The sequence below is a fragment of the Patiria miniata genome, unplaced genomic scaffold, assembly GCF_015706575.1.
Source record: "Patiria miniata isolate m_02_andy unplaced genomic scaffold, ASM1570657v1 HiC_scaffold_13, whole genome shotgun sequence".
NCBI classification, from domain to species: domain Eukaryota; kingdom Metazoa; phylum Echinodermata; class Asteroidea; order Valvatida; family Asterinidae; genus Patiria; species Patiria miniata.
The window spans coordinates 13,084,354-13,102,002 of NW_024037051.1; positions in this window are offsets into that span (position 1 = coordinate 13,084,354).

Here is a 17,649-nt window from a genome sequence, read left to right on the forward strand (position 1 = left end):
TAGAGGGTCAAAAAAATCAAAAAGTTATGTGCTAGTCAAGCTTTCAGGGATCGGTCTGAGCCATAACAATGCCCCAGCCGATCCCTTAGTTCTCTTCCGGGGTCTCGGCGTCCCCGACCAATACACACTTCCTTCCCTATCCATCCATATAACCCCGGAGGGCCAGGCACCATGTAAAAGCAAAGAGCTAAGGGAGGAACAGGGCGGCCCCTAAGCCCTGATCCTCCGAGTGGACCACATGCCCTGAACCTGTACGAAGGCGCCAACCTGGAACTCGCGGACAGTACCAGCAGCAGTGCTTACCGATTAAGCTAAGGTACTGTTGGTATTTTACGACGGGAAATTAAATCTCTAATAGCAAATGATTGAACTCATACGTTAAAAACCAAAAAGACACCAGCGGGATTCGAACCCGGGACCCCGCTGTCGTGGACGACGAATCGTAACCACTGGGCCATTTCGTTACCTTAGAATTGTCCTTAAACTGAGAAAAGTTGTCTTTATAGGTGAGCAAACGCGCCAGAAAGATTACTGGGTCCATTTGCTTTACCTTAATAGGTAAAAACAAGTCGATATAATGAGCCCAGTGTGTTTGGTTTGTTAGGAAGCTGCATAACACAGCCTAATGTGCAAAACAGTCGTGTGCTAGGCAGATCATTACGCAACAATGAACACCGCAATTGTGTATTTTCAAAAGGCAGACGCGTAGATTTCTACTCTTTGTATCTGGGCACATATAGATTCTCACCTCCCTCTTCAGCTATTTCGACTTTCTTAAAAAGAAAAATAGAGACTGTCAGCGAATCTCCGGGAGTTGAAATAAGGATCGTCCCTTCGATAGACCTCAGACTCAGTAAAGTTCAAGATTGGGCTCTTTTTCAACAGCTGTTTTTGCGGTAACTTTACATCTGGATTTTTAAAAAACATCTGATTTTGCCCAATTTTAGTAAAATATGCTCCAAATTTTGCTAAAAAAGCAAGGTTAACCCCTTACCATTTTAGATTTTTCGTGCGAATCTGATTTTGCCAAATTTTACTAAATATACAAGGTACACCTCTTACAATTTAAATTTTTTTATAAACATTTCTTTTTGCCCAATTTTGATAGAAATACAAGGTTAAGCCCTAACAATCTGCAATTTTCCAGAATGATCTGATTGTGTCCTATTTTGCTAAAAAAATGCAAGGTAAACCCCTTACAATTTGAATTTTTTTCATGAACATCTAATTTTTCCCAATCTTATTCAAAAAGCAAGGTTAACCCCTTACAATCTGCAATTTTCCAGAAACAATTGATTTTTTTCCCCCATTTTCGCTTTAAAAAAATGCGAGGTTAACCCCTTTCAATTTGAAATTTTTCGTAACATCTAACTTTGCAAAATTTTACTAAAAAAGTAAGGTTAATCCCTTACATATGAAATTTTTCGGAAACATCTGATTTTGCCCAACTTCGCTAAAATATGCAATGTTCACCCCTTACAATTTGAAATGTTTCATAAACATCTAACCCCCATACAATCTGCAATTTTCAAGAATCATCTGATTGTGTCCTATTTTGCTAGAAAAATGCAAGGTTAACCCCTTACTATTTGAATTTTTTCCATGAACATCTAATTTTTCCCAATCTTATTCAAAAAACAAGGTTAACCCCTTAATATACAATCTGCAATTTTCCAGAAACATTTGATTTTTTCCCATTTTCGCTCTTAAAAAAATTCGAGGTTAACCCCTTTCGGCCTTGTAGCTCAGACCATGTGTCATGCACTCCTCAATGCATAGATGATGCACATAACACTATGGGTAGTACAGGCACAGATGGGGGTACTGCCCAAACAATGATGAACGCATTGCGTATATGCTTAAAGAATTACCCACAATTCCGGTTTTTACCGTTTAGGTCTGACTCTAATCACTTTACGCGATCCCCTGTCGTCTCATACACTGACTTTAGGCAAAATAGTCAGACTTTCGCGGTCTAGTAACCAGACTTTGACTCTTAACGAAACATCAAATGAAAAGGGAAACATCAAATGCGGATATTGCAAAAGATCGAATGCAAAAAATATACCGATGAAACATCGAATACAAATAGCTCGAAATGTCAAACATATGTGTAAAACATTGCTCACATATTTGAGAATATCGCAAATATATTGTAAAACAACACACACAATTGTATCGAAAAACATCGCACATTTAATGCAAAAAATCGAACATAATATTGAAAACATCGCACATATATATCGTCAAAAACTTCGCACATATAAATTGAAAATCGCATATGAATGTAAAATATCGCACACATATATTGAACATCGCACATATATTGTAAAACATCGCACAAATATATTAAACATCGCGCAAATTATGAAAAACATCACACACTTATATTGAACATCGCACATAAATGTAAAAGATAACAAACACATATTGAACATCCAACATATATATATTGCAAAATATTGAATATTGCAACGTTTGACACGCCATATGCGCATGCTGTACACAATATGTTCATGGGATGCAATGCGGGGCCTGGCGCGGGGCGCGACCGGCTCGGCAAGTGCTCGATCGGCATCGGTTGCGGCTGTCGGCTGTGGCGATGGGCGAGAAAACATTCCAAAAAAAAAAAAAAAGGGTTAGGCGGGCATTAACGGACGAGAAAACATATCGACATTTAAAAAAAAAGAGCGTACAACGGCCATGAACCCCCTCCCCCCAGCGTACGGTTTGTACGCTCGTGAAAATGTTGATAATTGCGAACGGCCCCTAACAAATCACATTTTTCAAATCAAATATAGGTCAACTTTGGCAAAAAAAAAATCCAAATTCAAAAACATTGAAAATTTTGAATGGCCCCTTACAGGATGTTATAGTCCTTATAACCCCCAAGTATTTGGGGGGTTAGTATAATAGATCCAAATATTGTTACACTGACATGTTTGAAGTACGGTGTTCTAAAATGCTGGAAAAACCAAGAAAAACACAAATGTTCAAGTAGTCTGGTTCATTGACTCCACTAACGATGAAATAGATAAAAAAATGCCGGAAAATTGTAAGGTACCCAGTCTAGCTGGCCTGCACCCGTTCATGAACATGGAACCAAAAGCAAACAAAATTTGGACTGAAAAAAAAACCTCAAAAAACAAATGGTAAATTTGAAGCAGTAGTTGAAAAATAGTTTTTGTATACAAAAGTAATTTTTTTTCTTAAAAATGACTTCACACCATCAGGTGCCATAATTTGACAGGATGCTTTAGACTGCCAGTTACCAACATCCTAGTAAGGTATTTCGTAACAACTTGGTTGTTTTATTTTTCGATGTTTGCCAATGTTGTATTTTCCCTTTAAATTTCGTCCGGAAAAGATAATCTCAATTTTTGAAAAAGCATATATAGGCCCTACACACCAACTTGAGTTGAGTTATTGATATGTTTATGTAAGAACAAAGGATCACGAAATTAAATCCTTTCAAGTACAATCAATTATTTTGTTTAAAAAAATGCATCTTTAAACGGTGTGATAAATTTTAGTAAACATTCTATGTACTCATGCAAGTTATTTCTGGCTTGATGACGTCATGATCCAAAACGGGAAGTGGATACTGATTTAGTTCCGACTGGATAAATGCTCGTTGTGAAGTTAAATAACGTATGAAAATATGGAAAATATACCTGTATGTATTCATCACACCTAACTTCCAGTTTGATGACTTTACAATATTTGGAGGCAAAACGTGGTGAACATTGTAAAGGATATCGTTATTTGGGCTACGAAGATATACGACATGAATCAAATGATAGAATTAAATTTAAAATGATATCGTTTTCAAATTCTGATAGAAGTAACTTCCGGTCCGATGACGTCATGAATTTGAAACCTTGCCAAATTATCTGTGGTTAATCAAAGAATATCAAGGGGCGATTTGGTTGAATTGTAACGGATGGTTTTTAAAAACAAAGAAATCAAACACTATTTAATATGCCGCTAGGGGTGCCCTTTCCAAAGATGACGTCATCACACTGTTTTGTGTCTGGGATTCCTTAATAAACCCTTTCATAATTTATATATGTGTAGTAAAATGCTTCCACTTTTGAGTTATACTCGGTTTTTATTACACTTCCGGTAACACCGGAAGTAAAGGTCAAGCGGTTTTGTGTCTGGGAACAAGAAATGTTTCCCACAGCATAGTCTACAACCTCACGGAAAAAACGAACACGATACTATATTTAATTCAAAAGATATAGCGCAAACTATTTCGTCAAAATTTGCCCTTAAATCACTTGTAATTTGATACATGATACGTCATGATGACGTTACAAAATAAATGGTATTTTCGTAACGTGGTACAAATTCACACTAAGTTTTATGATCATACCGTAAACCGTATGGAAGAATTTTGCTTTGTTTTGATTTCAGGCTAAACTCTTCATTTTGAATTCACCTAACTTTGACCTTCCGGTTGACCTGTAATAAAGGGTCAAGCGAGTTCAAGTACACAAAGGAAATGTTTATCGATTCATGGTCTATCCGACTACAGAATATAAACATCACTGATTAATTTGTTCAAGAGTTATGGGTGAATGTATTTGGACCCCTTTTCAGCTAAAATCGCTTGTAATTTGACACCTGATGACGTCATCATGACGTCAGAGTAATATGCACCACTTCGGATGAGCGTTGATATATATTGAAAGTTACAAGTTCATATCGTTAACCGTTTAGGAGAAACCAGCGGAGAAGTATTGTCCGGAAAGAAGAAGAAGAAAGAACCAAACAAAGAAGATTTATGAGAACAATTCTAGACACTGAAACAACGAATCACCAAAAAAAAAAAGAAGAAATTACGACGGCAAAAATGTCACATATTCCAGATGCTTTTGGAGCTGAATTAGATTTAAAAGGAAAAGCATCAAAATGAAACGAAAAGTGAAATGGGAACAAAGGTGCATTCTGAAGGATTGCATTAAAAAGAATTGTATTGCTTGGCCCTTAACTCACATTTTGATTGTAAGTGTTATTTAGTACACGGTCATTATCTGCAATAAATTAATATGATGAACGCATGCAGAGCGGTAACACCATACCTGTTTTAGTAGTGTGGTCTTGAGAAAAACAGTTCGAATATTTCGAACATAATTATCATTCGTCGTCAGCAGACTATCGGACTCTTGCTGGTTAGGAAGAAAGATGCTTAGTTCGGTACGTTGAGGCTGCAGATTCTGGAACAGTTTCACAGTAACCGCCACGAGACACAAATGATAGCTGCCATTTTCCAGAACGCTTTATTAAGTCACGATCACGTCATCGCATGACTGACCAAACCTCAACACAAGCGAGCTCACTTCCAACATTAGTACAGTTATCTGTATACTAAATTCCTCCCCCCCCCCTTAAAAAATATTGTCCCCTGTGAGCAATGATAACAAGCATCCATGTACTCAGAAATGGATTTTTTTCACAGGATCATATCTCCGGTTATCCAACAACAATATCAAACAATCAATGGGATTCTATTTTAACACTGAAATTTTTAAGTATGTTAAATTGTTCCTTTTTTGACTTAACAACAAACTTAAACATTAATACACAATAAGTATAAACCTTTGAACATTGATAAGTTTCTTCAATGCTGACTCTACTTACAAATTTAGTTAATTTTTAGGGAGGTTTCGCAAGCGAACGGATACGCTTACACTTACGTTTAGCTATCCGTATCCGTTTTTTACTTACGTGTAGCGAGCGAGATATGCGTGTCGTCTGCACGTATGACGTCATACGCCACTCACTATCCGCTAAACGTGCAGACGACACGCATATCTCGCTCGCTACACGTAAGTAAAAAACGGATACGGATAGCTAAGTGTAAGTGTAAGCGTATCCGTTCGCTTGCGAAACCTCCCTAGTATCTGGTGCCTTACGCACTCGCACGGGATACGTCTCTCCTAAGAGATTTGTGGACTTGGTACAGATGCACTTTGCTCTAGTTCACCTTTGCACTGTGAATCAGAAGTTGCTTGAATCTGATTTTTTCATGAATTCCTTCCTGGAGTTTCTTTGCTTTTGTTCACCAGTCTCGTTTTGACTATCTTGATCAAAACCAGTTCTCCCCGTATTGTACTTGTCAAGGGTCCATATACATTATGTTTACAAAGCGAGTTTTACCATTATGTACATGTGGACCAAATACTTTCTTGATCCACATACCATAATTTATAGTCACTTTCCCCGGCAACCATTTTACTAGTCCACCCACGTACAATTAATACTTTTTACTCGGACTCTTTGGTCAACTTGCAATTCTCGTTCCTGGACACGAACTTTATCGCGGTACAATTTCTGTTTTTCCTGTTTCCTGTCGACTGTCTGAGCCAAATTCGGCTTCAGTAAATTTAAGATAATCCAGTGCTAGGTTGTCTTTTCAAAAATACCTCAGCAGGTGTTCTACCAGTTGGGATATGCGGGGTATTACGATAATCAAGAAATTGGCCAACCTGTGATTTATTGACAACTCACGCTTTCGTAGATCAGGATCAGCTCCATTCGAAACTTGTGCTACACAATTGTGCTTAATATCGTTTTTGGTCATGAACTCTGCAAACTCACTAGAAGTAAATTGCGGACCATCTTCAGACAACCCATAACAACTTCCTAAAAAATATCAAGGATTTTACTTGTTGTAGTGGTAGCCATGGGATATACCTTTACCATTTAGAATGATCGTCTGTGACAATGAACACATGCTGGCCCTTTAACTTGGCATAGTCAATAATGTAACATCTGCTACACACGACTTGGCCACTCCCATGTTTGGAGGGTGCCAAAGATTGTGTGTTATGAACAGATTGACACGTTTAAACTGACTTACAAGATTTTGCATATCTTGGTCTAATCCAGGCCACCATAGGTAATTTCGAGCCATTGCTTTTATTCTACAAATGCCCAGGTGCTGCTCGTGAAGGTCATTCAACAATGTGGACCTTAACTTAACTGGAATCACTACTCGCAAACCCCACAAATTACATCCCTTGTCCATTGACAATTCATTTTTGCGTGAGAAGTAAATAAGGTGTTACAAAATACATAATTTTCTCCAGTCACTGTCGTCCAAGGAGTGCTAGTTTATCTCCAGACACCACATACAGCAGCAGCTGGTGATCTTGGTCCTGGTATATCACTGGAACCGTTGTCTTGCCTAACACCTTGATGGACTCTGCTACGTACGTACGAAGTTTCACAGGTGAATCCTATAGCTGCAGCCACGCTACAGGAACTTAATTGGATCAAGATGGCAAATTTTGTAGGTTTTATCACTAGTGCAACTTTCATAGGAGTTTTACACATAAAGTATCATTAACATTAATACATTTCCTATTTAATTATAAAACAAAAAAGACACATTTTCCTGTTCGACCCCTAATTTATAGAGTGACCCATATACAATTCAGTGTCGCCTTATTTTGGGGGCCTGTTGTGGGATCAACGAAGTATGCGGATGCATTGCTTCAAATATTGCGATCTTTGAACTATTTTTGGTTGCAATAACGAAGAGAAGTACCGTAGTGGTTAAGTCTGTCACGAGCCAATGTGGCCCATCAGGCCGGCGTTTATCTCCGGTTTTAGTATCATGAAACGACTCAGAATATTTCTATTCCCCCTGGATGGGATGCTAGTCCATCGCAGGTTACTCCCCAGCTAACACCGGTGCCCATTTATACTCCTGGGTAGAAAGAGGCAAGTGGGGGTGAACTTGGCTTGCCCAAGGACACAACATATAGCCAACAGCTGGATTCGAACCCCTGACCCTCTGAAAATGAGTCACGAACCCTAACTAATACTTTCCTATTTTCTATCTTTTCAATTTCTATAACTGCAGTGTCTTCTCAACTAAATCCCTCATACATTACTCCCCAAACTTTTAACCCCAACACAAAATCGCCTTACACGATCTTGATCGGGTAAATCAGCTTGTCTATAAACTATAATTCCAGGAATCTCTGTGTGTCTGTTTATCGGTTTGTCTGTACTTCGATGAGTAGAGTTGTGCGTTGTGCCACGAGGGTTTTTCTCCGGGCCCTTCGGTTTTCCTCCCTCCGGAAAAATCAAACACTTTCGATCTCAGGCTGTGCTCCGTGGTCATCGATGTGGCCGGCAGCCATAGGCGCCTTTACGTGCCAGCGGCCCGACCACGTTGTAGCCGCGTCCTTCGCAATTCAGCATACCAGCTGCGAGTAAGGATGATTAGCCTCCCAAATTATTATTATATTATTATTATTATATCTAGAACAAGGCACTGTATTAAGTTGAAAATCGGCAGGTGTATTGTTCGGGACCCCAGAATAGGCGAATGGGACTGTTTGAACCCTAGCGTGAATGGGAGCACTAATGATGCTTTTTAGTGTACCCTCAGCGTCGACTATTAACTGCGTTTATGATGATCGTGCGTCAGTTTTTAACGCCTATTTTCATTTTCATAAAAAAATACCTTCGCTTCAAATTGTATGTATTGTTCTTGATAATAATTATGAAAATCAATATACATACTTTTATTTAATATAACAATCAATATACAGCGGCGGAGCTGGTTCCCCCATACTAATGTTGCGCTCCTCAGTCCCCCCTTGAACAGCACCCCATCGAGAGATTGTGTACAGCCCCCCCCCCCTTTCAGCACAGATAAATTTTTGGGCGCCCCCAGTAGTAGTATCGGTTGGGCCAAAAAAAAAATATTCGGTCTCTGGTCAGCCCAAAGTTCCGCCACGCGGCTTTTTTTTTTTTTTTTTTTTTTTTCTTCAAGCTTGGATTGTACAGACAAGGTGGGGTACTATTTTGCTTTTTTGGTGTCCTCATGAACATATGTGTCCTCCATAATTTGCCTTGGTGCTTTCGATCATTTGCTTTTGTGCAATTTCCCATTCCTTGGTGCTCTTTGTTAAAATAAAATTGAGGAGGTGCGGAAATAGAGGGCGCTGTTGGAGCTACCGCGGAACATTTTGGAAAAAAAAAACGACGCGCATGATTAAAATCGATGCGCGCGCTGACCAGAGACCGACTTATTTTGTTTTTTGGCCTTACCATAATTTATTACCTCTTTAATTGGTATTTTATTTAGCCATCGAGGTATTGATTCACTTTTAATTAACAATGGGAAAAAAGAAAAGGGTTTGAAACATTACGAATCATGCTTCCATCACAACAACACAATCTCTCATATCCCATGGATTTTCAGGTTCCATGAACGCCATGAAAATAAAAGAAAACAAAGCGATAATTTGAGTACCAAACATTCCAAGCACGATAAGCTAAACTGCATGGTTTTAGTGACAATCATATATTGAGCTATTATCTACGTGATAAAAAGATGCTGCAATTGATTTGTATAACATAACGCATCAGGCAACGATGATAATAGAGCAATGAAGAAGCACGGTAAAGCTTTACACATGCGCATTAAGCTCAACTGAAAATAAACACAAACAGAATTGTTGGGAAAATATCGATTCAATTAACGCAGTTGGTTGGGGTATATTTATTAAAGTGGTAGATTATTGAGCGCCATTGACCCTGGCCATTGTTTCACTTTAGACCTCCAGGTGTGCCCCCCCCCCCGGAGCCGGGCCTTCAATAAAATCGAACAGCACAGGTATCTTTCATTACATGGATAATTACTTTGTGGTAAACACCATGAAAATCCCCCGGACAATGCCTTGTTTAAGTTCACCTACCTGATATCTCAAGTATATATTCAACAGAAACTTTAGTGGAGTGTTCTGCTTGTTTACTTTTCAGTTACGTCGACACAAACGAGGAAGCGGCGATAATGACAAGGTAAGCAAAATTCATTCTGAAGTTCGTATTAGGCCCCCCAAAAAAATCTCCGGTTTCTGGTATGGAACTTGCCCAAAAAGTGGTGCGGCGACGCAGCTTTTTTTTTTTTTACCTGTTTTTTTTTTGCTTCAAATGTCGGCTGATGACTGCAAATGGTGCCCGGCTAAACTTTGTGCAAATATATGGGAGTCCAGAGAGGCCACATAAAGCCTCTCGATCATAACCCCATCTAAAAACACGTTAAAATTGTGCAGCAGCAGGATTCCATTCAAACCAGTGAGTTTGGCGGTTAGACATCATCTTTCATTGAAAAAAAAAACTTTTTCATTTTGCCGACGCGCATGGCTACGGCGACGCGCGCGCATACCAGAAACCGGAGACTTTTTTTTTTGCCTAATCAATTTAACATCCTCTTATTTCCTCACCAAAGTTTCAAGTGCAGTTAGAAACTGATAAACTTGAAGAGCACTGTTAATTCATCATACTGCTTATTTCTTTGTTTTATATTACTGATAATACAATAAACCTGTTATGACATGGTAATTTGTAAAGTCCCAACGACCTAGGTTAAAGGTGTTCGTATCTCTATCGAGTAAGCTTTACAGAGTGGCCGCCCACCTCCAGTCCCTCGCCCCAGGCCAGTCACGAGACTAAATACCAATGCATGGGGATTTCTGTTAAAACGTTTATCCCCCCCCCCTGGTTGTAAGCCGTAGGGGGATATTGCGACAGCGTATTCTTTCTGTTTGTAAGTACACAGTACAGCTGCAGTTTAGCGGGCGACGGTTACCATGCGATCAATTAACGGCTGAAGATGAACGCCTTGACGCCAGACACATTCCCGATGCCACAACACTATTGCTTGATGGGATTTCGAACGACGTTTTTCGCAAAGTACATTTCGTGATAATGTATTTTTAAGTCTGCTTTTGTGGTGTTATTTCATTGTTTATCTTTTATTTTGCTACTTGTTAGCTTGCCAAGAACCCATGTGCTTCCAGCATGTCCAAGCATACATCTTGAAAAGGTAAGTGACAGTAAACTTTAATCCATTTGAAGATAATATTCTAAATGGCTTTCTCAAAACATCAGTTGTTCCATTTATGTAATTGTATTAAGTCTTCTTAGAAATTGTTTTCGAAGTGCATCCGACAACTTCGACAAGACTCACGACAGTCTAAGTTTCCAAACGGAAATAAGAGAAATTTCCAGTTAAACTTTCCCCCCAATTCCCAACGAAAAAAAATTATTGGCTGTCTCACATTATTAGATTTGCTAAATTACAAATGAGCCGGGTCTATATTTAAAAATGTTCTAATTAACAGTTGCCATTTGCAATGTCAAACTGAAATCCCCATTTTTGTTAGAGTCTATGTGAGCTTCTTCATAAAAAATAAGAATGTGTACACGTGCATCGTGTATGTATGTATGTACTAGTAGATGTACATGTACGTGTACCATCCGTGTACCCACAACCACTGAGATCCCTGAAAAAAAATGTGTAAAAAAACGAGCACGCGCCCCTGGAGTCGAGGATGATAAAGACTGGATAGCGGATAAAGAGCCGCACAATGAATGAATTTGACGCCATATTGGTGAGACCGGTGAGACCGCGGCTGGTGATCTACAAAGGACAAGTTGCCGTCTTAATGGGCATCATGATTACTTTTGTAACATGGCGGTTCACTTGATTTTTATTTTGAGCACCACCACTGACCACGGTTTACAACTTTTCTAACGTCGTTGTTTACTTTTTTTAATGCCGCAGTTCACTTTTTCGGCGTTTTGGAAACAATAATCACTGCGGAAATGTGTCCTTTTTTAGAACATCATAATACGTGTACGTGACCAAAATGCGCGTCAACTCTTGATACAGCGCGCGCTGTATACGCGTAGAACGTTCGTAATCATTGATCTCCATCTGTGTATAGACCGCTTGCAGACGCGTTCGATAATTGACGCGCGAAGGTGCGCGACGCCATGTTGTGGGACAAAATGTGCATGGATAGATATGCGCTTGTCCCACAACATGGCGTCGCGCGCCTTCGCGCGTCGATTATGGAACGCATCTGCAAGCGGTCTATATGGAGATCAATGTTCGTAATATACGCGGCCATCTTCGTGAGACCGGGGGCGAATTGGTCAATATGCAAAGTCTACTGTGTGAATGGTGTATGGATATCCGCTATCCAGTCTTTACATAGAGATCAGTGGCCGTGTGCTTTCGAAAGTACTACATGTAGTTTCTAACTTGTGATCAGGTGATTGTACGGAAGCCCGTTCGTGCCAGGTTTAAAAAGGGAAACAATGTTTTTTATTGCGATATCGAATTAGTTTTGCGAACTAACCAAACAATTTATTTTCAGTTTCTCAAACACGCTTTAAAAACCCACTCGTTCCAAGTTATATTAATGTAGGGTTTCAAAGGATGATTCTTATTTATTTATTTGTTACTTTTTGTTACTTTTTTACCCAAGGTATGCCTAAATTGATATGCATAATTATTGTTAAGCAACTATTATTACATTGCGAAACTATTAAATCTACATGTACAGTGTGAAGCAAGACATTAATGTCAAGTCACCAGCATACATAAACAAATTACACTTTTGAGAGATACAAAGTTGTAGTTCAATAAATATAAATATAACAACAGGGGACCTACAATAATTTATCTCGCTGGTACGTCACTGTTTAGTGGTAGAACCTCAGACACATTTTTTATGTTGCCCTCAATATTCACAAACTGACTATGTTCACTTATATAGATATGACTTACAGAGGTTGACATCATAACTCTTTCAAGTTTATCCAGGAGATTTACGTGATTCACAGAGTCAAATGCTTTTCTCAAATTTATAAACACAGTGCCTGTCATTTCCTCACCCTCCATAGCCTGAAAGCATGTGTTCGATAAATCATGTAAGATGTGTCTCCTGAACAAAATGATACCACTCATGGAGGTTTTCGGGGTGACTGAGGTTTTCGGGCTGACCCATGGACTATTTGTGCCAAAAACTTTGATCACTGACAGGTTTTCCCACCGTCACTGAGACAATCGACCCATGGCAAATTAAATTATTCTGAAGCAATCACGTTTGACACTTGACCATGGACATTTACATGAGCACAAAACAGGCCTTGAAATTGGGTTTTAAAGTGGGTCCTTTGGCGGTGGCGACCGATGGTCATTAAACCACGGATCCGTGATTAAACTCAATCCTCCACTGTACATAGGCGTAGCCAGGGAGGGGGGTATTTACCCCCCCCCCCCCCAAATATTTTGTAAAGACTGCCTTTTTCATTCAAATGCTCTTTTCAACGGGCTTAACCCCTCAATAATTTGTAAAGAGTGCCTTTTTTTACGAAGTGCCTCTTTTTCTGAACAAGTGCCCTTTTAAAAAGAAGAAGTGGTGCCCTTTTTTTTTTGTGGCATCTGCCGTTTTGGGTGCCTTTTTCTGAATTTCGCACATGAATCGCCCTGAAAAGCACGATATATTGGCCCTTTATGTGCATAATCGTCGGTTTTGAACAGCGCCCCCATCGACAGATGGTACCCGACCCCCCCCCCCACCCGCTTTTTTATTTTACGGAGGCCAAGTGTCCGGAGAAAAAAAATCCTGTCTACATTTTACCACGGATGTGCAAGTGCCCTTTTCAAAAAAATTTACCCCCCAATAAAAATGACCGTGCTACGCCACTGCTGTAACCGTGAAATCCCGATTTATGTAATGGTCGCAATTATCTGATCTGTGATCGTTATTCCACAATTGGACCACGGGCACGCCGATGATGCCTCAAGATGTAACTCTGCGCAGGCTTGACACATCACCATGTGACGGCACGGAATGAAGACCACGTTGGCAGTGCTGCCTGGAATGTGGCACATCTTGCACGATTTCTCGTAGATCAGTTGATTGAGTTCCAAATATAACCATGGAGGAATAAGAAACTCATCATCTATAAACAAACAAAAGAGAAACAATAGGCCTTTAAAGATGAAAGCTGTTGGGTGAAACTGACCAGAATACAGTGTGTGCTGCACATTTTCTGAGCCGCCGTCCCTTTAATGGCTTCTTTATGCTAGGAAGAATTTTTCCGGTTGTCTTTTTCCTGTTTTTAATACACATAGGCCAAACAAAGGATCAAGTATATACCCTATGTACTATGTAGGGATTGTAATTTTGCGAAAATGTTTTTATGGATGACTTATTGTCAACTAAGGTGCCATGGTTGCAAATGAACGCCAAGACATAATGATACAAAACAAAACGTGTGCGGGGCACGTGTTAACCATTCTACCTCCATGGTTTAAACCATGATTGCTTGACCCTCGCGTGCGTACCGTTCGTCTGAATGTGACTGCGGTTCGTTTCGATGGCGCCCTTTTTCGGCGGGTGATTGCGTATCCAATAAATAAAACAACGACTTGTCCAAGTCTAGCGATTGAGCAGGCGGCATAGCGCTAATGATAGCCAGTAGGATTTGTCTCGAAGGGGGCGCCATATCAAAAAGGTTAACGGGCGTCTCGGTATAAAGGTGAAATTTTGTTGTGAGCTGATGATTGCATCTAATTTTGCTTGATATAAAGGTGTAGGCCGTAATATTTGAGCAAGCATCCAACCATTCTATTTATTGTGGAGCAGTTTGTGAAAATCTTATGCCTGCCTAATCCCAACCCTGTCTAGATCTGACCATTACATCATAATTCCTCTGCGGAATACATTCTGTAAACTGTGGTACAAAATATGCTCGAAATACGCCTAATGGATTAATTTCAACGATACTACAAAGATAATGATTGTAGTTATGGGATTGTTATAATAAAGGATTAATCTTGTAAACCAAATAACAAGTCATGTCACAAGTGCACTATGCATATTTGTTGTATTGTTTATATCATCATCATCATCATCATCATCATCATCAGGCTGTGGTTATCCATTGTTGGATGAAGCCCTCCTCAAGCAGCCTCCACTCTCTTCTGACACTTGTCATTCTACTCCATGATGTGAAGTTGTCGTGTTCATCTCTCCATCTCCTCAAGTTTGTGTTTACCTCTTCGTCTTCTACCTGTCCGTGGTTGCCATTCTGTGAGTTTCTTGGTCCATCTGTTGTCTTGTCTTCTTGCTAAGTGCCCTGCCCATCTCTATTTCATTTCCTTGATCTTCTCTATGATATATTTGACCTTTGTTTTTGTCTTTTGAAGGCATATGTCTGATTTTGTCTGGTAATGATAGGTTGAGAATTCTCCTTTCCATAGGTCTCTGTGTTGTTATCAATTTTTGTTCCATCTCTTTGGTTGTTTCCCATGCCTCTGCCTAATAAGTCGTTGTCGTTTTGACACACTGGTTGTAAATCCTTCTTCAAAATGATATTGGAATTTCCTTGTCAGTTAGTACTTCTGTGCACCTTTCAAAACATCTCCATGCTCCCTTGATCCTAACTTGTACTTCTTCTTTCGAGGTGTCTTCCATTTTCAGTGTTTGGCCATGATAATTATTCCTGTCCACTTTCTCTATCACATGACCCTCTTTTACTATTTCTTCTGTTGTCTCACAGTTTGTCATGAACTTAGTCTTTCCCTGTGCATTTGTAATCCAACCTGTTTGCTTTCGTCATCAGACTGTGTAGTTGATGTTCCATGTGTTTATTCCGATGATGTGACCAGAACTACAGCGTTTTCTACTGGTGTTATATCCTCAATTTCTCTAAGCGCCTTCGTTCTTTTGTCTAGATCCTCTATTTCTTTGTCCTCATCTGAACTGTGGTCTGTTGTCTTCTTTGATGTCGCAAGACTTGATGCTTGTTCCATCAGTGCACTTGGAAGATGGCTACATCTTGTGTCGATATCCATGTCCTGCATCTCCAACGCTGCGAACGTTTTTTTTTTTCAGTTCAAGTTGGAACTGTCTTTTTTCCCTTTCCGATTTCAAGACGCTAATTCTTTTCTTCTTTTTGTTACGGATGAGCTTTATTCCGGCAAACTTTTTGTTGATACATATTGTTGCTCTCGCCATTCGATTATCACTTGCAATATCTACTAATATCGTTTCACAGTTGTTTACAATTCCTTTCTGGCTAGTCAGAATGAAATCTATTTGGTTTTTGGTGATTCCATTTGGACTTTTCAACATCCATTATCTCTTTTTGTCTTTTTTGGAGAAGTTGTTGGCCACTATAGGTTTATGTTCCATCGCAGATTAGTCTCCTACCTCTTTTGTTTCTTTGTCCTATATCAAACTTTTCCAAGATTGATTCTTCACCTGCCTTTTACTTTCCTAGTTTTGCAATAAAATCTCCCATCAGTATTGTATATTTTCCTGTTTTCTTTGATGGCTCTTTCAATGTCTTCATAGAACTCTTCTATAGCTGGGTTCTCGTAGCTAGTCACTTGTAGGTGCATATATTATGCACATCTGTTCTCTGTCTGTAAGTTGGATGTTCAGGGTTACTGCTCTGTTAGAGTAGCTTTTGACTTCTTTAACACACTCTTTGAGTTTTGAGTGTATGAGAAATCCCACTCCTCAAATCTTGATCGTCTTCTCATTTTTTCTCGATTGAAGAGACAAGAGGATCTTTTTAGTTCTAACAATCCTTCACCTTCTCTCTTTGTCTCAGACAATCCAATTATATCCCACTTGAAGCCTTCAAATTCTTCCAGTTAGTGTCAAGTGCATCGTCTGACTTCAATGTCCGTATATTATATGTAAGCATAGGCCTATGTGAATGTTGGTTAGTTGACCAGTTTTCCTACTCTCTTTCTCGATTTTTCTTCTGAGTGGTCACTGGTCCCATTTCAACTAAACATGTACTTGCGCCCATATGGCCATGGGGTCTACGACCTCTCTTTGTAACTTCTTATACATGTATATGTGCTTGAGTGTTTACTGTCATATACTGACGCGCTGTCAAGGCGGGGTGTTAGTTGGTGTTTTCTGTAGGGGTTTCCTCACCCTATAGTCTCTAGTCGAACCTGTCCTGGAGACACATGAGGTTGTTTATGGCGTTGGATATTCCTTGAACAGCTCTTCTTCCTTTATTTGACATTTCATTCATCAGGGGTTTTATACCTCTTATACTATTTTACCGTATAGTTACGGAACTCGTAACCCTGAGTTGGGGTAGTGGAGAGGAAATAGCCAGGTTTGGCGAAGGAAGGATTGAAGTAAAAGTCAGAATCGCCAAGCCAGAACCAAAACCCAGTATGGGGATACACCTTTCCTGTCACCAGGGGATCTGTGTATATGTACCCCTGGTGACATCGATGATGTTTCAGCCCGCTTTCCAGCGGGAAGGCGCCTCTATCCCTAAGCTAATGATAACTTTTAAAACTAATCTGACAAGGTGTAAGGGGGGGGGGGGACGGGAGGAAGGGAGGAGGCGGTGAAGAACAGTTAAGACGAAAGGTGAGATGAAAGAAAGAAAGGCAGCTGAGGAGGTAAATAACGCTTATACTCTCACTCTGTGTAGACCAGCCTCTCAGGCAACATTTATTTATGTTTATATCATGTTACTTCAAACCTTGTGGTATACCTTCCGATTTCATTTGTGATTTGTCTTGTTTTGGTCTGGACTACAGTCCTGAGATGATACCCAGTTTCGACGCAGGACGATTCTCTCTCAACCAAGGCATCCCTTTTGGATGCTGAAAAGTTTTAATACACTAAGTCGATGTCGGAAGTTTTTAGAAACTTTTATAGTGTGGACTCCTTGGAAATTTCTGACGTGCCTACAGTAGCCTAGATAGGATTAGGTCTATGTTTTTTCCCAATCAGTTGTGCATGCAGTGGACACATTTTGTGCCGTGAAAGCGATTCT